General features: G+C 40.4%; 1 non-coding gene across 1 annotated transcript; it reads left to right on the top strand.

Moving 5' to 3' along the window:
* The first annotated feature begins 16,889 nt into the window (after window positions 1–16,889).
* On the top strand, window positions 16,890–16,993 carry LOC112767893 (small nucleolar RNA R71). Its single transcript, XR_003185334.1, has one exon. It is a non-coding gene; the product is annotated as a small nucleolar RNA R71 (small nucleolar RNA).
* The last annotated feature ends 5,939 nt before the right edge of the window (window positions 16,994–22,932 follow it).

The raw sequence follows: 22,932 nt of genomic DNA, 5'->3' as shown, positions 1-22,932 counted from the left end.
CTTGAGGTATTACCTCATGTACCTCCGCCTCACTTCGAATCATGATGCAATGAATCATGATAGCTCTGTCAATAGTCACTTCTAACCGATTGCCGGTAGGGATGATAGAGCATTGGATGAATTCTAACCATCCTCTAGCTACAGGCTTGAGGTCAAGCCTTCTCATTTGGATAGGCTTGCCTTGAGCATCTCTCTTCCACTGAGCTCCTTGACGGAGGAAAAATGTCGGTAAAAATTTTCACAAAAATATCGCGTTGCAAGTATAGTCTAAACCGACAATTAAACCTTAATCAAAATTTAATTTGTTTGTCACTAAAGCAACCCCAATAAAAATAAACCAAAGTATTTAAACCTCGGGTCGTCTCTCAAGGAATTGCAGGGAAGTGTAGTTATTATTGGTTATGCAAAAGTATCTTTTTGGGTTTTGTAATAAGAGACAAGTAATATAAATAGCAAGAAAATAAAATAACAACTAAGAAAAGTTCTAACAAGGAATTAGAATTGGAATTCCTATCCTCATTATCATCATCAATTGTGATGGTAATTGCCTTTTGTTTTCACTTAGTTAACCTCTAACAATGAAGGAAAGTCAAGTGAGCAAAAATCAACTTAAGTTCACAAGTCCTAATCAAAGACTAGATTTAGTGAAACCTAAGTCTCAATCACCAATCAACAAAAGAATTTTGAAAACTCAAGAGTCTCTAATTGATCAATCCAAGTTAAGAACATAAAAATCTAATTTAAAATCCAACCAAGCATTTTATCAAATACTTGGAATGCATAACATAAAAACATGATAAAATTAACAAGGAATAATAAATCTAAACAACCAATTGCAAGCATCAACAACTAACAATAAAAGAGAGTAACAATAAACATGAAAAACATAAATTGCATTAACAGAATCAAATGTAACAAAAGCTTATAAACATAAAAAATGGCGGAAAAGGGAAATCAACAAAAGAAGATAACTAAGGTGCTAGAACAAATGAAAGTAGAAGAAAACTAAATAAAAGCAAGGTAGAAATCTAAATTTGAGAAAAGCTAAACCTAAAAACTCTAAAACTAAGAGAGAGGAGAGAGCCTCTCTCACTAGAAAACTACATCTAAAACCTAAAGTTGTATGCATGAATGTTGAATGATCCCCCCTTCCAGCTCCACTCTGTAGCCTCTAATCTTCATTTTCGGGCTTGAAATTGGGCCAAAAATAGCATAGAAATTGCCCCCAGCAAATTCTAATATCTGCAGCACGTGACGCTTTGTCCTGCGTACTCATCGTCCACGCGTACGCGTCGCTGGACTATGCGCAAGGTCACGCGTACGTGTCGCTTGAGGTATGGCACGATCATGCGCACGCGTCGTCCATGCGTGCGCGTCGGCATCAGCTTCTCAAATCTTCATTTTCTTGTGTTCCTTCCACTTTTGCATGCTTTCTTTCCATTCTCCAAGCCATTCCTGCCCTATAAACTCTGAAAACACTTAACATACATATCACAGTATCGAATGGTAATAAAGGAGGATTAAAAATTAATAATTTAAGGCCAAAGAAGCATGTTTTCAATCATAGCACAAAATTAGGAAGAAAAATATAAAACATGCAAATTAAATGAATAAGTGTGAGAATAATGGATAAAATCTGCTCAATTCAACACAAAATAAACCGTAAAATAGCGGTTTATCACTCCTTCTACACAAATGTCTGAAATGACTTAGTCCAGCCTCTGATCAAAATTGACTCTCCTAGTGTAAGGATGTGGGTCTCCTTGCATTATTGGCAAATGGGTTCACACTTGTATCATGGTTTTTCGTGACACATGCATTGGCATAAAACTCTTGTACCATCAAGATTCCAACTTCCAAAATATGATTGGTTAGGACTTCCCAACCTCTCCGGATTTCTCGTCGGATCTCTGAGTACTCATTCTTTTTAAGCCTAAAGGGGACTTCATGAATCACCCTTTTCTTTGCCACTACTTCAAAGAAGTAGTCTTGATGAGCTTTGGTGATGAATCCCTCCATCTTCCAAGGTTCGGAGGTGGAAGCAACTACTTTTCCTTTCCTCTTTCTAGAGGATTCTCCGACTTTAGGTGCCATAAGTGTGAATAGAAAGTAAAAAGCAAGGCTTTTCCAACACCAAACGTAAAAGCTTTGCTCGTCCTCGAGCAAAATAAGAAGAAAAGTGTAGAAGAAGAGGAGAATATAGGAGATGGAGGGAGAAAGTGGTTTCAGCCAAGTGGGGCTTTAGTGTATGAATGGTGTGTATAGGAAGGGATGGAAGAAGGAGTATTTATAGGGGTGGGATAAGGTAGGGTTCGAATGAATATGTGGGAATTGGGTGGGAAATTTTGAAATTGAAGTGGGTGGGGTTGGTAGGAATTATGATGGTTTTGGGAAGAGATATGGATGTGATTGGTTTAGGGTTTATAGGGAAGAGTATGTGGGGAAGCGTGAAAGTGAGAGAGAGAAGAAGGTGGGGTAGGTGGAGATCATGTGGGATCCACTGATCTTGGGAGGCTAGGGAATTCGAATTCCCTACCCCCTTATGGGTGTTGAACACCTAGTTCCTGCTCCTGGCTGGCGTCCAACGCCAGCTATGTGCTCCTGTTGGGGCGTTGAACGCCCAGCCTCTGCCCCTTGGCTGGCGTTTAATGCCAGCTTCATGCTCCCTAGCTGGCGTTCAATGCCAGCTTCATGATGCTCCTTATGGGCATTGAACTCCCACTCTGGCCCTCTTGTTTGGCGTTCAACGCCAGCAAGGTACCTTCTCCAACCTTTAGGTACTTTCTTCTTGGTACCTTTATTCTCAGTGCTTGATGATGGCTGCCCAACACCAAACTTAGAATTGATGTCTGGGGGCTCTATATAGCTTTGCACTGAGAGAGAGGGTTGGAACACTAAGTGTTGCACAACTATCTCTCTTTTGTCAGAGGGAGAGTTAGGGTTAGGCCTATTGAACAAGATGTGGTCCTCCCATAACTGTAGGATTAGCTCTCCTCTTTCTACATCAATGATGGCATTGGCTGTGGCTAGGAAAGGTCTTCCAAGAATGATGGATTCATCATCTTCCTCACCAGTATCCAAGATTATGAAATCTGTCGGGATGTAAAGGTTCTCAACCTTTACTAAGAAATTCTCTACGAGCCTTTTTTATTTACTTGTCTGCTGATGAGCGGATATTTTATACGCTTTTTGGGGTTAATTTCATATAGATTTTAGTATATTTTAGTTAGTTTTTAGTTTATTCTCATTAGTTTCTAGGCAAAATTTATATTTCTAGACTTTACTATGAGTTTGTGTGTTTTTCTGTAATTTCAGGTATTTTCTGGCTGAAATTGAGGGAGCTGAGCAAAAATCTGATTCAGGCTGAAAAAGGACTGCTGATGCTGTTGGATTCTGACCTCTCTGCACTCAAAATGGAATTTCTGGAGCTACAGGGGTCCAAATGGCGCGATCCCAATTGCTTTGGAAAGTAGACATCCAGGGCTTTCCAGAAATATATAATAGTCCATACTTTGCTCAAGGATAGATGACATAAACTGGCGTTTAACGCCAGTTCCATGCTGCTGTCTGGCGTCCAGCGCCAGAAACAAGTTACAAAGTGGAGTTCAACGCCAGAAACAGGTTACAACCTGGCGTTGAACGCCCAAAACAGCCCAGGCACATGAGAAGCTTTAGTCTCAGCCCCAGCACACACCAAGTGGGCCCCAGAAGTAGATTTCTGCACTATCTGTCATAGTCTACTCATTTTCTGTAAACCTAGGTTACCAGTTTAGTATTTAAACAACTTTTAGAGATTTATTTTGTATCTCATGACATTTTAGATCTGAACTTTGTACTTTCTGATGGCATGAGTCTCTAAACTCCATTGTTGGGGGTGAGGAGCTCTGCTGTGTCTCGATGAATTAATGCAAGTATTTCTGTTTTCTATTCAAACATGCGTGTTCCTATCTAAGATATTCATTCGCACTTCAACATGAATGTGATGAACGTGACAATCATCATCATTTCCCCACGAATGCGTGCCTGACAACCACTTCCATTCCACCGTAGAATGAATGAATATCTCTTGGATCTCTTAATCAGAATCTTCGTGGTATAAGCTAGATTGATGGCGGCATTCATGAGAGTCCGGAAAGTCTAAACCTTGTCTGTGGTATTCCGAGTAGGGCTCTGGGATTAAATGACTGTGACGTACTTCAAACTCGTGAGTGCTGGGCGTAGTGACAGACGTAAAAGGATAGTAAATCCTATTCCTGTACGATTGAGAACCTGCAGATGATTAGCCGTGCGGTGATAGCGCACCTGGACCCTTTTCACTGGAAGGATGGATGGTAGCCATTGACAACGGTGATCCACCAACACACAGCTTGCCATAGGAGGAACGTGCGTGCGTGAACAAGAAGGCAGAGGAAAGCAGAGATTTAGAAGACAAAGCATCTCCAAAACTCCAACACATTCTCCATCATTGCATACAAGTATAATTTGTGTTCTGCCCTTTTTCTCCTTGCAATCATATTTGATAAGTGAATTGTTTTATTGTCTTCCTGACTAAGAGTTACAAGATAACCATAGATTGCTTCAAGCTAACAATCTCCGTGGGATCGACCCTTACTCACGTAAGGTATTACTTGGACGACCCAGTGCACTTGCTGGTTAGTTGTGCGAAATTACATTGTGAAGTAATTTTCGTGCACCAAGTTTTTGGCGCCGTTGCCGGGAATTGTTTGAGTTTGGACAACTGACGGCTTATTTTGTTGCTTAGATTAGGAAAAATTTTTCTTTTTGGTTTAGAGTCTTTTATTATTTATACATTGTTAAAACACTTTAAATTTATAGCTCAATTAGTTAGAGCGTGGTGCTTATGTTCTTGGTAATTGGCTATCCTATTTTTAAAATCTTTTTCAAAAATAATTTTTCTTTGAATAAATCTTGTGCCAAACTCTAAGTTTGGTGTTTTCTTGTTGATTTTTCTTTGTTTTTCGAAAATTTTAGTTTGGTTTTTTAAAAATTTTAAGTTTGGTGTTCTTTCTTCATGTTCTTGTGTTCTTGTGAGTCTTCAAAGTGTTCTTGAGTTTTTCTTGTGTCTTGATCTTAAAATTTTTAGTTTGCTGTTCCTTGGTGTTTTCCCTCCAAAATTTTCGAAAACAAGGAGCATTAGATCTAAAAATTTTAAATCTTGTGCTATTTTATTGTTTTTCTCTTTCTTCACTAAATTCAAAAAATATCTTTTCTCTCTAATTTTAAAACAATTTTCGAAAATTATTTTAAAAAAAAAATTTCAGATTTTTTTTAAAATTTAAAATCTTTTCCAAATCATATCTTTTTCAAAACTCCCTTACCACTTTCTCTCTCTTCATTTTTTCGAAAATCTCCACCTATTTTTATTTATTTTATTTTAATTTATTTTATCTTCGAAATAAATAAATAAATAAATAAATAAAATAAATTTTTTTATTTAACATCATCTCCCTTTCTCCATCATGGATCTAAGTGGAAATGAACAGTCCAGGAGGACTCTGGGGTCATATGCTAACCCCTCTACTGCTTCATATGGGAGTAGTGTCTGCGTACCCTCCATTGGAGTCAGTAGCTTTGAGTTGAATCCTCAGCTCATTATCATGGTGCAGCAAAGCTGCCAGTATTCCGGTCTTCCACAGGAAGAACCTACAGAGTTTCTGGCACAATTTTTACAAATTGCTGACACAGTACATGATAAAGAAATAGATCAGGACGTCTACAGACTATTACTGTTTCCGTTTGCTGTAAAAGATCAAGCTAAGAGGTGGTTAAATAACAACCTAAGGCCAGCATAAGGACATGGAAACAGCTGACAGAAAAATTTCTGAATCAATACTTTCCCCCAAAACGGATGACACAACTAAGGCTGGACATCCAAGGCTTCAAACAAGGAGATAATGAATCTCTTTATGATGCCTGGGAGAGATACAGAGAGATGCTATGAAAATGCCCCTCTGAAATGTTTTCAGAGTGGGTTCAGTTAGACATCTTCTATTATGGGCTTGCAGAAGGAGCTCAGATGTCTCTGGATTACTCAGCTGGTAGATCTATCCACATGAGAAAGACAATTGAAGAAGCTCAAGAGCTCATTGATATAGTTGCCAGGAATCATCATCTGTACCTAAGCAATGACCCTTCCATGAAAGAAGAGGTTAAAACAGTAACTGCTGAACTCAGCCCTGTAAAACAAGCTGCTGAATTCAATCAGCAATTGGACTTTCTAACAAAGTAGTTAGCCGAATTCAAGGATAAACTACAAGAGACATGGATGGCTAATATAAATATGGAAGAACAATTGAAGCAAACAAAGCAGCAGCTGTCAAGACAAATAATAGAAGAATGCCAAGCAGTTGAATTGAGAAGTGGGAAAACATTAAATACCCCACCTCAAGGCAGCAAAGAGCTAAGGAATGAGCAAACCACCCAAAATTCACCTGAGGACAGTAAGAGCCCAGGGAAAATTAATTTTGGCATTAAAACGCCAGCAATCTGGTGGAAGGCTGGCGCTGAACGCCCAGACCATGCCCAAAACTGGCGTTCAACGCCAGTAACAAGCAAGGACTGGCGTTCAATGCCAAAAACAAGCAAGGATCTAGCATTGAACGCCCAAAATGGGCAGGATCTGGCGCTGATCGCCCAAAATGGGCACAGTTCTGGCGTTCAGACGCCAGGAACAGACAAGGAGTTAGCGTCTCACATCACTCCAGCTTCTAACTCTGGCATTCAATTGCCAGTGAGGGATCAGACACACACAAGAGCTGATGACAACCCCTCTAAAAAGGCTTCTTCAACCACTTCTGTAGGCAATAAACTTACAGCAACTAAGGTTGAGGAATATAAAGCCAGGATACCTTATCCTCAAAAACTTCGGAAAGAGGAGCAGGATAAGCAATTTGCTCGCTTTGCAGATTATCTCAGGACTCTTGAAATAAAGATTCCATTTGCAGAGGCACTTGAGCAAATACCTTCTTATGCCAAGTTCATGAAAGAGATCTTAAGCCATAAAAAGGATTGGAGAGAAACAGAAAGAGTTCTCCTCACTGAAGAATGCAGTGCAATCATTCTAAAAAGCTTTCCTGAAAAGCTTAAGGACCCTGGGAGCTTTCTGATACCATGCATATTAGAAGGTAATTGCACCAAGACAGCTTTGTGCGATCTTGGGGCAAGCATCAACCTAATACCTGCATCCACCATTAGAAAGCTTGGCTTAACTGAAGAAGTTAAACCAACCCGGATATGTCTCCAACTTGCTGATGGTTCCATTAAATACCCATCAAGCGTGATTGAAGACATGATTGTTAGAGTTGGGCCATTCGCCTTTCCTACTAACTTTGTAGTGCTGGAAATGGAGGAGCACAAGAGTGCTACTCTCATTCTAGGAAGACCCTTCCTAGCAACTGGACAAACCCTCATTGATGTCCAACAAGGGGAAATAACCCTGAGAGTCAATGATGATGAGTTTAAGTTGAATGCTGTCAAAGCCATGCAGCATCCAGACACATCAAAAGACTGCATGAAAGTTGATCTTATTGACTCTTTGGTAGAAGAGATCAACATGGCTGATAGTCTCGAATCAGAGTTGGAAGACATCTTTAAAGATGTTCAGCCTGATTTGGAGGATTCAGAGGAGATTAAAGAGCCTCTGAAATTTCCTCTGGAAGAGGAAAAACCTCCTAAACCCGAGCTCAAACCATTACCACCATCCCTGAAATATGTATTTCTGGGAGAAGGTGACACTTTTCCAGTGATCATAAGCTCTGCTTTAAACCCACAGGAAGAGGAAGCACTTATTCAAGTGCTAAGGACACACAAGACAGCTCTTGGGTGGTCCATAGGTGACCTTAAGGGCATAAGCCCAGCTAGATGCATGCACAAAATCTTATTGGAGGATAATGCTAAACCAGTGGTTCAACCACAGAGGCGGCTAAATCCAGCCATGAAGGAAGTGGTGCAAAAAGAGGTCACCAAATTACTAGAGGCTGGGATTATTTATCCTATTTCTGATAGCCCCTGGGTGAGCCCTGTCCAAGTCGTCCCAAAAAAGGGAGGCATGACAGTGATTCACAATGAAAAAAATGAACTGGTTCCTACAAGAACAGTTACAGGGTGGCGCATGTGTATTGACTACAGAAGGCTCAACACAGCCACCAGAAAGGATCATTTTCCTTTACCATTCATAGACCAGATGCTAGAAAGACTGGCAGGTCATGATTATTACTGCTTTCTGGATGGCTACTCAGGCTATAACCAGATTGTAGTAGATCCCAAGGATCAAGAGAAAACAGCATTCACATGTCCATCTGGAGTGTTTGCTTATAGAAGGATGCCATTTGGGCTGTGTAATGCGCCTGCAACCTTCCAGAGATGTATGCTCTCTATTTTCTCTGATATGGTGGAAAAATTTCTGGAAGTCTTCATGGATGACTTCTCAGTATATGGAGACTCATTCAGCTCCTGTCTTGATCACCTGAAACTTGTTCTGAAAAGATGCCAAGAGACCAACCTAGTTTTAAACTGGGAAAAATGTCACTTCATGGTGACTGAAGGGATTGTCCTTGGGCATAAAATCTCAAACAAGGGAATAGAGGTGGATCAAGCAAAAATAGAGGTAATTGAAAAATTACCACCACCTGCCAATGTTAAGGCAATCAGAAGCTTTCTGGGGCATGCAGGATTCTATAGGAGGTTTATAAAGGATTTTTCAAAAATCGCAAAACCTCTAAGTAATCTGCTAGCTGCTGACACGCCATTTGTGTTTGACACAGAGTGTCTGCAGGCGTTTGAAACGCTGAAAGCTAAGCTGGTCACAGCACCAGTTATTTCTGCACCAGACTGGACATTACCATTTGAGCTAATGTGTGATGCTAGTGATCACGCCATTGGTGCAGTATTGGGACAGAGGCATGACAAGCTTCTGCACGTCATTTATTATGCTAGTCGCGTTTTAAATGAGGCCCAGAAAAATTACACAACCACAGAAAAAGAATTACTTGCAGTGGTTTATGCCATTGACAAGTTCAGATCATACTTAGTAGGATCAAAAGTGATTGTGTATACTGACCATGCTGCTCTTAAATATCTACTCACAAAGCAGGATTCAAAACCCAGGCTCATCAGATGGGTGTTGCTTCTGCAAGAGTTTGATATAGAAATAAGAGACAGAAAAGGGACAGAGAACCAAGTGGCTGATCATCTGTCCCAGATAGAGCTAGTAGAAGGGACGTCCCTCCCCTCTCTTGAGATCTCTGAGACTTTTCCGGATGAGCATTTATTTGCCATTCAGAAAACACCATGGTTTGTCGATATTGCAAACTATAAAGCTACAAGGTTCATACCCAAAGAGTACAACAGGCAACAAAAGAAAAAATTAATCACTGATGCAAAGTACTACTTGTGGGATGAACCCTATCTCTTTAAGAGATGTGCAGACGGAATAATCCGTAGGTGTGTTCCTAGAGAAGAAGCACAGAGGATCCTATGGCATTGCCATGGATCTCAATATGGAGGCCATTTCGGAGGTGAGCGAACAGCCACCAAGGTCCTCCAATGTGGCTTCTATTGGCCCACACTCTATAAAGATTCCCGAGAGTTTGTACGTAACTGTGACAGTTGCCAAAGAGCTGGTAATCTGCCTCATGGTTACGCCATGCCTCAACAAGGAATCCTGGAGATTGAATTGTTTGACGTATGGGGAATTGACTTCATGGGACCTTTCCCACCATCATTCTCAAACACTTATATTCTGGAGGCAGTTGATTATGTATCAAAATGGCTTGAGGCCATTGCCACACCCACCAATGATACTAAAACAGTGCTGAAGTTCCTCCAGAAATATATCTTCAGCAGGTTTGGGGTCCCTAGAGTACTAATCAGTGATGGGGGCACTCACTTCTGCAACAAACAGCTTTATTCTGCCATAGTCAGGTGTGGGATTCGCCACAAGGTGGCGACCCCATATCATCCACAGACTAATGGACAAGCTGAAGTCTCTAACAGAGAGCTAAAAAGAATCCTAGAACGGACTGTAAATACCCGTAGAAAGGATTGGGCAAGAAGCTTGGATGATGCTCTGTGGGCATACAGAACAGCATTCAAGACTCCTATAGGGACCTCTCCATACCAACTGGTCTATGGTAAGGCATGTCACCTGCCTGTGGAACTGGAACATAAAGCCTACTGGGCAACCAGATTCCTGAACTTTGATGCCAGATTAGCTGGAGAAAAAAGATTGCTCCAGCTAAATGAGCTAGAGGAATTCAAATTCACTGCCTTCGAAAATGCCAAGCTTTATAAAGAAAAATAAAAAAAGTGGCATGACAGAAAGCTGTCATCTAAAATCTTTGAACCAGGACAAAAGGTTCTGTTGTTCAACTCTAGGCTCAGGCTATTCCCCGGGAAACTGAAGTCCCGGTGGAGGGGACCATATGTGATTACAAGTGTATCACCATATGGTTATGTGGAGCTTCAAGATATTGATTCTGATAAGAAGTTCATTGTCAATGGACAGAGAATCAAGCACTATCTTGAAGGCAATGTTGAGCAAGAGTGCTCAAGGCTGAAGCTAGACTAAAAGCTCAGCAAGGTCCAGCTAAAGATAATAAAGAAGCGCTTGCTGGGAGGCAACCCAGCCATGGGGCATCAATCCTCTAAGCATTTTGCCCTATTTTTATTTTTATTTGTTTATATAAAGTTCACTGATCCTAAGGTAAAGAGTCAATTGTATAAGTTCACAGGGTTACAGAAGGACTCTGCACACAAAACAGAAAAAAAGAGCTCACTGGCAAGAAAATGCCAGTAAAAGTCTGTTTTGGGCGTTCAACGCCCAACAGAAGCATCCACTGGGCGTTGAACGCCAGTGAGGATAGCCATCTGGGCGTTAAACGCCAGAAAGAAGCTCTTTCTGGGCGTTTAACGCCAGATTTATAGCATTCTGGGCGTTCAGAAAAACGCTCAGTAACAAAGGACTTCCTGGCGTTCAACGCCAGAAAGAAGCAGCAGCTGGGCGTTGAACGCCCAGGAGAGGCAGCATTTGGGCGCTGAACGCCCAAAACATGCAGCGTTTGGGCGTTCAAACGCCAGGATGGTGGGGAGGAGGTAAATTCATTTTTCTTCATATTTTTTTCATTCTAATCTTAATTTTCACGCTTCAATTCATGATTTCTTGCATAAACATGTTAAGAACCCTGATTTCTAAAATCCCTAATTTCTAAAAACCCTACCTTAAAAATATCAAATATATCTTAATCCATAAGCACCAACCCTCTTTTTTTCAATCCAATTCAACTCTTTTTCAAATTTTCAAAATAAATCTATCTTTTTACTCTAAAATCCTCTCAACTAATATCTTTTTCAAATCTTCACATTATCTTTTTCAAAAATTAGATTTATCTTTTTCAAAAATCTTTCATATCTTTTCAATTTTAAACTATATCCTCTCTTATCATATCTTCTATCTTATCTTTTCCAAATCAATCATTTTCATCATATCTTATCTAAATTTTCGAACCCACCCCCCTCCCTTTAAATATGGGTTCGGCCTCCCTCCCCTTCCATCAACAATTGCACCTAGCTCTCCTTCTATCCCTCTCCTTTCTTTTCCTTTGCTTGAGGATAAGCAAACCTCTAAGTTTGGTGTGTTTATCCGTGATCACTAAGAGCATGGCTCCTAAGGGAAAACAACCCACTTCAAGAGGCAAGAAAGAGAGTGTTCCAAAACCACTTTGGAATCAAGGAAAGTTCTTATCTAAAGAACATTTAGACCATTATTATAAAATAATGGGTCTAAGATTAGTGATCCCGGAAGTTAGATTCGATCTGAAAGAAGACGAATATCCGGAGATCCAGGAGCAAATCCAAATTAGGAACTGGGAGATCCTAGCCAATCCTGAAACAAAAGTGGGAAGGAATATGGTCCAGGAGTTCTACACTAATATGTGGCATACAGACAGGCAAAGACTATCTGGATCTGATATCTATGACTATCGAACCATGGTCAAAGGAAAGATTATTCATACCCACCCTGACAAGATCAGAGAGATCTTAAAGCTACCTCAGCTGAAAGATGATCCAGACTCCTTCAATAGGAGAATGATGAGAACAAACAAGAGCCTGGATAAGATTCTAGAGGACATATCCATCCCTGGAGCCAGGTGGACCACCAGCACGAAGGGTGTTCCTAATCAACTCAAAAGAGAAGATCTCAAACCAGTAGCCAGAGGCTGGCTGGACTTCATTGGGCATTCTCTGCTGCCTACTAGCAACCGTTCTGAAGTCACTGTTAAAAGAGCAGTGATGATCCATTGCATCATGATGGGAAAATAAGTGGAAGTTCATCAACTGATTTCAACTGAATTCTACAAGATTGCTAACAAAAATTCTAAAGAGGCCAGGTTGGCTTACCCAAGCTTGATTTCTCTGCTCTGCAAGGACGCTGGAGTAAGGATGGGAATAACTGAGTATATCTCAATTGAGAAACCAATCACCAAAGCATCAATGGAAAAACAACAGCACAGGATGACCCCATCAAGAAGAAAACACAGGAATTTCTCCCAGAAATCCCTCAACTGAATATTGGGAGTATCTTGAAACATCAGTTACCAAGATGCAAGAAGCTATGGAACAAATAATAAAGGAACAGAAGGAACAAAGTCAAATTCTTTGCTATTTGATTAAAGAATAGGAAGAGCAAGGGCGTGACTTGAGGGAATTAAAGCGCCAGAAGTTATCTCTTGAAGGACCAAGCACCCCACAGATCCGAGGAACATCCACCTCTCAGAACAAAGGTTGTTAAATTCCAATTTCTGCTTTAACTCTGTGATAGTTGTCGTTATAGGAGTTTACCTTAGGAGTCATATAATAGTAATTAGTGTCTATTTTGATTTTATCTCCAATTAAGCTATAGTCTATTTTTCTCATCATCAGCAAACATGAATAAAATAGCAGATCTTTTGAATAAGAGGCAATAAAATTCGAGTTTTAATAAGAAGAAAAATTCCAATTAGTAACATGTGGTGGCAATGCTTTCTGTCTTCTGAATGAATGCTTGAACAGTGCATATATTTTTTGAATTTGTTGTTTAAGACTGTTAAATATGTTGGCTCTTGAAAGAATGATGAACATGAGACATGTTATTGATAATCTGAAAAATCATAAAAATGATTCTTGAAGCAAGAAAAAGCAGCAAAGAACAAAGCTTGCAGAAAAAAAAAAAGAGAGAGAGAAAAAGAAAAGCAAGCAGAAAAAGCCAGTAGCCCTTAAAACCAAAAGGCAAGGGTAAATAAAAAGGATCCCAAGGCTTTGAGCATCAGTGGATAGGAGGGCCTAAAGGAATAAAATCCTGGCCTAAGCGGCTAAACCAGGCTGTCCCTAGCCATGTGCTTGTGGCGTGAAGGTGTCAAGTGAAAACTTGAGATTGAGCGGTTAAAGTCAAGGTCCAAAGCAAAAAGAAGAGTGTGCTTAAGAACCCTGGACACCTCTAATTGGGAACTTTAGCAAAGCTGAGTCACAATCTAAAAGGGTTCACCCAATTATGTGTCTGTGGCATTTATGTATCCGGTGGTAATACTGGAAAACAAAGTGCTTAGGGCCACGGCCAAGACTCATAAAGTAGCTGTGTTCAAGAATCATCATACTGAAATAGGAGAATCAATAACACTATCTGAATTTTAAGTTCCTATAGATGCCAATCACTCTGAGCTTCAATGGATAAAGTGAGATGCCAAAACTGTTCGGAAGCAAAAAGCTACTAGTCCCGCTCATCTAATTAGAATCTGAGCTTCACTCAAAAACTCTGAGATATTATTGCTTCTTGACTTATTAGTCTTCTATTTTATTTGTCTAGTTGCTTGAGGACAAGCAACAGTTCAAGTTTGGTGTTGTGATGAGCGGATATTTTATACGCTTTTGGGGTTAATTTCATATAGATTTTAGTATATTTTGGTTAGTTTTTAGTTTATTCTCATTAGTTTCTAGGCAAAATTCATATTTCTGGACTTTACTATGAGTTTGTGTGTTTTTCTGTAATTTCAGGTATTTTCTGGCTGAAATTGAGGGAGCTGAGCAAAAATCTGATTCAGGCTGAAAAAGGACTGCTGATGCTGTTGGATTCTGACCTCTCTTCACTCAAAATGGAATTTCTGGAGCTACAGGAGTTTAAATGGCGCGCTTCGAATTGCGTTGGAAAGTAGACATCCAGGGCTTTTCAGCAATATATAATAGTCCATACTTTTCTCAAGTATAAATGACGTAAACTGGCGTTCAACGCCAGTTTCATGCTGCTGTCTAGCGTCCAGCGCCAGAAACAAGTTACAAAGTGGAGTTCAACGCCAGAAACAGGTTACAACCTGGCGTTGAACGCCCAAAACAGCCCAGGCACGTGAGAAGCTTTAGTCTCAGCCCCAGCACACACCAAGTGGGCCCCAGAAGTGGATTTCTGCACTATCTGTCATAGTCTACTCATTTTCTGTAAACCTAGGTTACCAGTTTAGTATTTAAACAACTTTTAGAGATTTATTTTGTATCTCATGACATTTTAGATCTGAACTTTGTACTCTCTGATGGCATGAGTCTCTAAACTCCATTGTTGGGGGGTGAGGAGCTCTGCTGTGTCTCGATGAATTAATGCAAGTATTTCTGTTTTCTATTCAAACATGCGTGTTCCTATCTAAGATATTCATTCGCACTTCAACATGAATGTGATGAACGTGACAATCATCATCATTTCCCCACGAACGCGTGCCTGACAACCACTTCCATTCCACCGTAGAATGAATGAATATCTCTTGGATCTCTTAATCAGAATCTTCGTGGTATAAGCTAGATTGATGGCGGCATTCATGAGAGTCCGGAAAGTCTAAACCTTGTCTGTGGTATTCCGAGTAGGGCTCTGGGATTAAATGACTGTGACGTACTTCAAACTCGTGAGTGCTGGGCGTAGTGACAGACGTAAAAGGATAGTAAATCCTATTCCTGTATGATTGAGAACCTGCAGATGATTAGCCGTGCGGTGACAGCGCACCTGGACCCTTTTCACTGGAAGGATGGATGGTAGCCATTGACAACGGTGATCCACCAACACACAGCTTGCCATAGGAGGAACGTGCGTGCGTGAACAAGAAGGCAGAGGAAAGCAGAGATTCAGAAGACAAAGCATCTCCAAAACTCCAACACATTCTCCATCATTGCATACAAGTATAATTTGTGTTCTGCCCTTTTTCTCCTTGCAATCATATTTGATAAGTGAATTGTTTTATTGTCTTCCTGACTAAGAGTTACAAGATAACCATAGATTGCTTCAAGCCAACAATCTCCGTGGGATCGACCCTTACTCACGTAAGGTATTGCTTGGACGACCCAGTGCACTTGCTGGTTAGTTGTGCGAAATTATATTGTGAAGTAATTTTCGTGCACCATCTACCATCTCTAGTGAGATTCTTGCAGCTTGTACCTCAAAGATTTCCAATCTCTCCATTACAGAGAGTGGCATAAGGTTTATGCTTGACCTTAGGTCACACAGAGCCTTGTCAAAGGTAATGGTGCCTATGGTGCAAGGAATCAGGAAGCGTCCGGGATCCGGCAGCTTCTAAGGTAGTTTTTGTTAAATCATGGCATTGAGTTCCTTGGTGAGCACTGGAGGTTCTTCCTCCAATGGCTCTGTGCCAAACAACTTGGCATTCAAATTCATGAGAAGTCCTAAGTACCGAACAACTTGCTCTTCCCTAGTTTTCTCATCCTCATCAGTGGAAGAGTACTCTTCAGATTCTATGATCTTCAACCAAGCATTCAAGGGAAATTCAATGGGCTCCTTATGAACCTTGGGTTCTATCAATTCTTCAATAGGAAAGTTCTCAGTTGGCTTAGGGTTGCCAACTACTCCTATTGTGGCGTTCAATGCCAAGACTTGTGTCTCCTTGGGCGTTGAACGCCTAGCTTGTATCCCTTTACTGGCGTTCCACGCCAATCGTTGTACCTCCTTGAGCATTGAAAGCCCAGTAAGGACTTCTTTACTGGCGTTCAACGCCAATGATGGGTCCTCTTTGGGCGTTGAATGCCTAGTAAGGACTTCCATACTAGTGTTCAATGCCAGCTTATCACCTTCAACTTCTACAGTAATAACCTTGCATTCTTCTCTTGGGTTCACTTCAGTGTTACTAGGAGGAGTGTTAGGAGGGGTCTCAGGGATTCTCTTGCTCAGCTGACCAACTTGTACCTCCAAATTTCTGATGGAGGACCTAGTTTCTGTTATGAAACTGTAAGTGATCTTAGAGAGTTCAAAGACTATGGTTGCTAAGTCAAAAAGGCTCTACTTAGAAGTCTCCATCCGTTGCTGAGAAGATGGGAATGATGGTCTTTTGTTGAACCTATTCCGGGTTCTTCCACCTTGATTATTGTTGAAACCTTGCTGAGGCTTCTGTTGATCCTTCTAAGAAAGGTTAGGATAAATTCTCTATGAGGAGTTGTAGGTGTTTCCATAGGGTTCTCCCATGTAATTCACCTATTCCATCATGGGTTGATCTGGATCATAGGCATCTCTTTTATAGGAGGTGTCTTGAGTGCTGCTAGCTGTAGCTTGTATTCCAGTCAAATGTAGAGAGATCATATTGACCTATTGGATCAAGATCTTGTTCTGAGCCAATATGGCATTCAAAGTGTCAACTTCCAGGACTCCTTTCTTCTGAACTACCCCATTATTTACAGGGTTTCTCTCAGAATTGTACATGGATTGGTTGTTTGCAACCATTTCAATGAGTTCCTGAGCCTCTGTAGGTGTTTTCTTCAGGTGGAGTGATCCACCAGCAGAATGGTCCAAAGACATCTTAGATATCTCAGATAGACTATTATAGAAGATTCCTAGGATAGTCTATTCTGAGAGCATGTCAGGAGGACATCTGCTGATCATTTGCTCGTATCTTTCCCAAGCTTCATAGAGGGATTCACCCTCTTTTTGCCTGAAAGTTTGAACTTTCACCCTGAGCTTGCTCATCTTTTGAGGTGGAAAAAACTTGGCCAAGAATGCATTGACCAACTTTTCCCAAGAGTCTAGGCTTTCCTTAGGTTGAGAACCCAACCATATCCTAGCTCTGTCTCTAATAGCAAAAGGGAAAAGCATAAGTCTGTAGACCTCAGGACTCGCTCCATTGGTCTTAACAGTATCACAAATTTGCCAGAATTCAGATAAGAATTGATGTGGATCTTCCAGTGGAAGTCCATAAAATTTGTAATTCTGTTGCATTAGAGAGACTAACTGAGGCTTAAGCTCAAAGTTATTTGCTCTAATGGCAGGTATGGAGATACTTTTTCTATAGAAGTCAGAAGTGGGTGCAGTGAAGTCACCAAGAACCTTTCTTGCATCTCCTCCATTGTTCTGTTCAGCTTCCATGCTTGTGTTTTTTGTTTCTTGTTCAAAAAGTTCTGTGAAGTCTCTTCCGAAGTGTTGTGCTTTAGCTTGTTGCAAATGCTTTCTTAGGGTCTGATGAGCGGATATTTTATACACTTTTTGGGGTTAATTTCATATAGTTTTTAGTATGTTTTAGTTAGTTTTTAGTTTATTTTCATTAGTTTCTAGGCAAAATTCATATTTCTGGACTTTACTATGAGTTTGTGTATTTTTCTGTAATTTCAGGTATTTTCTGGCTGAAATTGAGGGAGCTGAGCAAAAATCTGATTCAGGCTGAAAAAGGACTGCTGATGCTGTTGGATCCTAACCTCTCTGCATTCGGAATGGAATTTCTGGAGCTACAGGAGTCCAATTGATGCGCTTTTAATTGCGTTGGAAAGTAGACATCCAGGGCTTTTCCGAAATATATAATAGTCCATACTTTGCTCAAGGATAGATGACGTAAACTGGCGTTCAACGCCAGTTCCATGTTGCAGTCTGGCGTCCAGCGCCAGAAACAAGTTACATGTTGGAGTTCAATGCCAGAAACAGGTTACAACCTGGCGTTGAACGCCCAAAACAGCCCAGGCACGTGAGAAGCTTTAGTCTCAGCCCCAGCACACACCAAGTGGGCCCCAGAAGTGGATTTCTGCACTATCTATCATAGTTTACTCATTTTCTGTAAACCTAGGTTACTAGTTTAGTATTTAAACAACTTTTAGAGATTTATTTTGTATCTCATGATATTTTAGATCTGAACTTTGTACTCTTTAACGGCATGAGTCTCTAAACTCCATTGTTGGGGGTGAGGAGCTCTGCTGTGTCTCGATGAAGTAATGCCAGTATTTCTGTTTTCTATTCAATCACGCTTGTTCCTCTCTAAGATGTTCATTCGCGCCTCATTATGATGAATGTGATGATCCGTGACACTCATCACCATTCTCAACCTATGAACGTGTGCCTGATAACCACTTCCGTTCTACATTAGATTGAATGAGTATCTCTTAGATTCCTTAATTGGAATCTCCGTGGTATAAGCTAGAATTCATTGGCAGCATCCTTGAGAATCCGGAAAGTCTAAACCTTGTCTGTGGTATTTCGAGTAGGATTCTGGGATTGGATGACTGTGACAAGCTTCAAACTCGCAAGTGTTGGGCGTAGTGACAGACGCAAAAGGATATCAAGTCCTATTCCAGTATGATCGAGAACCTACAGATGATTAGCCATGCGGTGATAGCGTACCTGGACCATTTTCGCTGAGAGGAAGGATGGTAGCCATTGACAACGGTGATCCACCAACACACAGCTTGCCATAGGAGGGATGTGCGTGCGTGAAGAAGGAGATAGGGAGAAAGCAGAGATTCAAAAGACAAAGCATCTCCAAAACTCCAACATATTCTCATTTACTGCAAAACAAGTAACCTTTAATTCATGCTCTCTTGTTCATTTGCAAGTCAATTGATAACCACAAATTAATATCCTGACTAAGAGTTGCAAGATAACCATAGCTTGCTTCAAACCAACAATCTCCGTGGGATCGACCCTTACTCACGTAAGGTATTACTTGGACGACCCAGTGCACTTGCTGGTTAGTTGTGCGGAATTACAAAGTGTGAAGTAATTTTTGTGCACCAAGTTTTTGGCGCCGTTGCCGGGTATTGTTCGAGTTTGGACAACTGACGGTTTATTTTGTTGCTTAGATTAGGAAAAATTTTTCTTTTTGGTTTAGAGTCTTCTAATATTGTTTTTGGTTAAAATTTTCTTTTTAAAATCCTTTTTTTTAATTTTTCAAAAATTTTATTCTTAGTTATTAAAAATACTTTTTCAAAACAAGTGTTACATTTCCTGCCCAATTGGCTAGAGCATTGGTCTGTGTTCTTGGTAATTGGGTACCTTATTTTTAAAATTATTTTTCAAAAATAATTTTTACATTAAATCTTGTGCCAAACTTTAAGTTTGGTGTTTTCTTGTTGATTTTTCTTCGGTTTTCGAAAATCTTATTTTGGTTTTCTAAAAATTTTAAGTTTGGTGTTCTTTCTTCATGTTCTTGTGTTCTTGTGAGTCTTCAAAGTGTTCTTGAGTTTTCCTTGTGTCTTGATCTTAAAATTTTTTAGTTTGGTGTTCCTTGGTGTTTTTCCTCCAAAATTTTCGAAAACAAGGAGCATTAGATCTAAAAATTTTAAATCTTGTGCTATCTTATTGTTTTTCTCTCTCCTCTTTAAATTCAAAAATATCTTTTCTCTCTATTTTAAAGCAAATTTTCAAAATTTACTTTTAAAATTCAGATTTTTATTTCAAATTTTAAAATCTTTTTCAAATCATATCTTTTTCAAAACTTCCTAACCATTTTTTTTCTCTCTCTCCATTTTTCGAAAATCTTCACCCATTTTTATTTATTTTATTTTAATTTATTTTATTTTCGAAATAAATACTAAATAAATAAATAAAAATATTTTTTCTCTATTTTACATCATCTCCCTTTCTCCATCATGGATCTAAGTGGAAATGAACAGTCCAGAAGGACTATGGGGTCTTATGCTAACCTCACTGCTACTTCATATGGGAGTAGTATTAGTATACCCTCCATCGGAGTCAGTAGCTTTGAGCTGAATCCTCAGCTCATTATCATGGTGCAGTAAAGTTGCCAGTATTCCGGTCTTCCACAGGAAGAACCTACAGAGTTTCTGGCACAGTTTTACAAATTGCTGACACAGTACATGATAAGGAAGTTGATCAGGATGTCTACAGATTATTACTGTTCCCATTTGCTGTAAAAGACCAAGCTAAGAGGTGGTTAAATAACCAACCTAAGGCTAGCATAAAGACATGGAAACAGCTGACAGAAAAATTCCTGAATCAATACTTTCCTCCAAAACGGATGACACAGCTAAGGCTGGACATCCAAGGCTTTAAACAAGGAGATAATGAATCTCTTTATGATGCCTGGGAGAGATACAGAGAGATGCTAAGAAAATGCCCCTCTGAAATGTTTTCAAAGTGGGTTCAGATAGACATCTTCTATTATGGGTTTACAGAAATAGCTCAGATGTCTCTAGATTACTTAGCTGGTGGATCTATCCACATGAGGAAGACAATTGAAGAAGCTCAAGAGCTCATTGATACAGTTGCCAGAAATCAGCATCTGTACTTAAGCAGCGAACCTTCCATGAAAGAAGAGGCTAAAACAGTGACTACTGAACTCAGTCTTGCTGAACAAGCTACTGAATTCAATCAGCAATTAGATTTGCTAACAAAACAGTTAGCCGAATTCAAGGAGAGACTACAAGAGACAAGGATGGCTAATATAAATATGGAAGAACAATTAAAGCAAACAAAGCAGCAGCTATCAAAACAAATAACAGAAGAATGCCAAGCAGTTCAACTAAGAAGTGGGAAAACACTAAATACCCCACCTCAAGGCAGCAGGAAGCCAAGAAATGAGCAAACTACCCAAATTCCATCAGAGGACAGTAAGAGCCCAGGGAAAAATAATTCTGGCGCTAAAACGCCAGAAATTGGGTGGAAGGCTGGCGCTGAATGCCCAAACCATGCTCAGGACTGGCGTTCAACGCCAGAAACAAGCAAGAAACTGGCGTTGAACACCCAAAGGAAGCACAGTTCTGGCGTTCAGACGCCAGGAACAGCTGAGGAGTTGGCATCTAACGTCACTCCAGCTTCTAACCCTGGCATTCAAATGCCAGTAAGGGATCAGACACACACAAGTGCTGATGACAACCCCTCTAAAAAGGCTTCTTCAACCACTTCTGTAGGAAATAAACCTGCAGCAACCAAAGTTGAGGAATATAAAGCCAAGATACCTTATCCTCAAAAACTCCGCCAAGAGGAGCAGGATAAGCAATTTGCTCGCTTTGTAGATTATCTCAGGACTCTTGAAATAAAGATTCCGTTTGCAGAGGCACTTGAGCAAATACCTTCTTACGCCAAGTTCATGAAAGAGATCTTGAATCATAAGAAGGATTGGAGAGAAACTGAAAAAGTTCTCCTCACTGAAGAATGCAGTGCAGTCATTCTGAAAAACTTTCTAGAAAAGCTTAAAGATCCCGGAAGCATTCTGATACCATGCACATTAGAGGGTAATTACACCAGGACAGCTCTTTGCGATCTTGGGGCAAGGATCAACCTAATACCTGCATCCACCATCAGAAAGCTTGGTTTAACTAAAGAAGTTAAACCAACCCGGATATGTATCCAACTTGCTGATGGCTCCATTAAATACCCATCAGGCGTGATTGAGGACATGATTGTCAAGGTTGGAACATTCGCCTTTCCCACTGACTTCGTAGTGTTGGAGATGGAGGAGCACAAGAGTGCTACTCTCATTCTAGGAAGACCTTTCCTAGCAACTGGACGAACTCTCATTGATGTCCAAAAGGGGGAAGTCACCCTGAGAGTCAATGAGGATGAGTTTAAGTTGAATGCTATCAAAGCCATGCAGCATCCAGACACACCAAAAGACTGCATGAAAGTTGATCTTATTGACTCTCTGGTGGAGGAGATCAACATGGCTGAGAGTCTCGAATCAGAGCTGGAAGACATCTTTAAAGATGTTCCACCTGATCTAGAGGATTCAGAGGAATTGAAAGAGCCTCTGAAATTTCCTCAGGGAGAGGAAAAACCTCCTAAACCCGAGCTCAAACCATTACCACCATCCCTGAAATATGTATTTCTGGGAGAAGGTGATACTTTTCCAGTGATCATAAGCTCTGCTTTAAATCCACAGGAAGAGGAAGCACTAATCCAAGTGCTAAGGACACACAAGATAGCTCTTGGGTGGTCCATAAGTGACCTTAGGGACATAAGCCCAGCTAGATGCATGCACAAAATCCTATTGGAGGATGATGCTAAGCCAGTGGTTCAACCACAGAGGCGGCTAAATCCAGCCATGAAGGAAGTGGTGCAGAAAGAGGTCACTAAATTACTAGAGGCTGGGATTATTTATCCTATTTCTGATAGCCCCTGGGTGAGTCCTGTTCAAGTTGTCCCTAAAAAGGAAGGCATGACAGTGGTTCATAATGAAAAAATGAACTGGTTCCTACAAGAACAGTTACAGGGTGGCGCATGTGTATTGATTACAGAAGGCTCAATACAGCCACCAGAAAGGATCATTTTCCTTTACCATTCATAGACCAAATGCTAGAAAGACTAGCAGGTCATAATTATTGCTGCTTTTTGGATGGCTATTCAAGCTACAACCAAATTGCAGTAGATCCCCAGGATCAAGAGAAAACAGCATTCACATGTCCATCTGGAGTATTTGCTTACAGAAGGATGCCATTTGGGCTGTGTAATGCGCCTGTAACCTTTCAGAGATGCATGCTCTCTATTTTCTCTGATATGGTGGAAAATTTTCTGGAAGTCTTCATGGATGACTTCTTAGTATATGGAGACTCATTCAGCTCCTGTCTTGATCACCTGACACTGGTTTTGAAAAGATGCCAAGAGACCAACCTGATTTTAAATTGGGAAAAATGTCACTTTATGGTGACTGAAGGGATTGTCCTTGGGCATAAAATTTCAAA

Source organism: Arachis hypogaea, chromosome 17 (genome assembly GCF_003086295.3).
Source record: "Arachis hypogaea cultivar Tifrunner chromosome 17, arahy.Tifrunner.gnm2.J5K5, whole genome shotgun sequence".
NCBI classification, from domain to species: domain Eukaryota; kingdom Viridiplantae; phylum Streptophyta; class Magnoliopsida; order Fabales; family Fabaceae; genus Arachis; species Arachis hypogaea.
The sequence above is the reverse complement of the archived record's forward strand: the minus strand, read 5'-3'. Positions and strand labels throughout refer to the sequence as shown.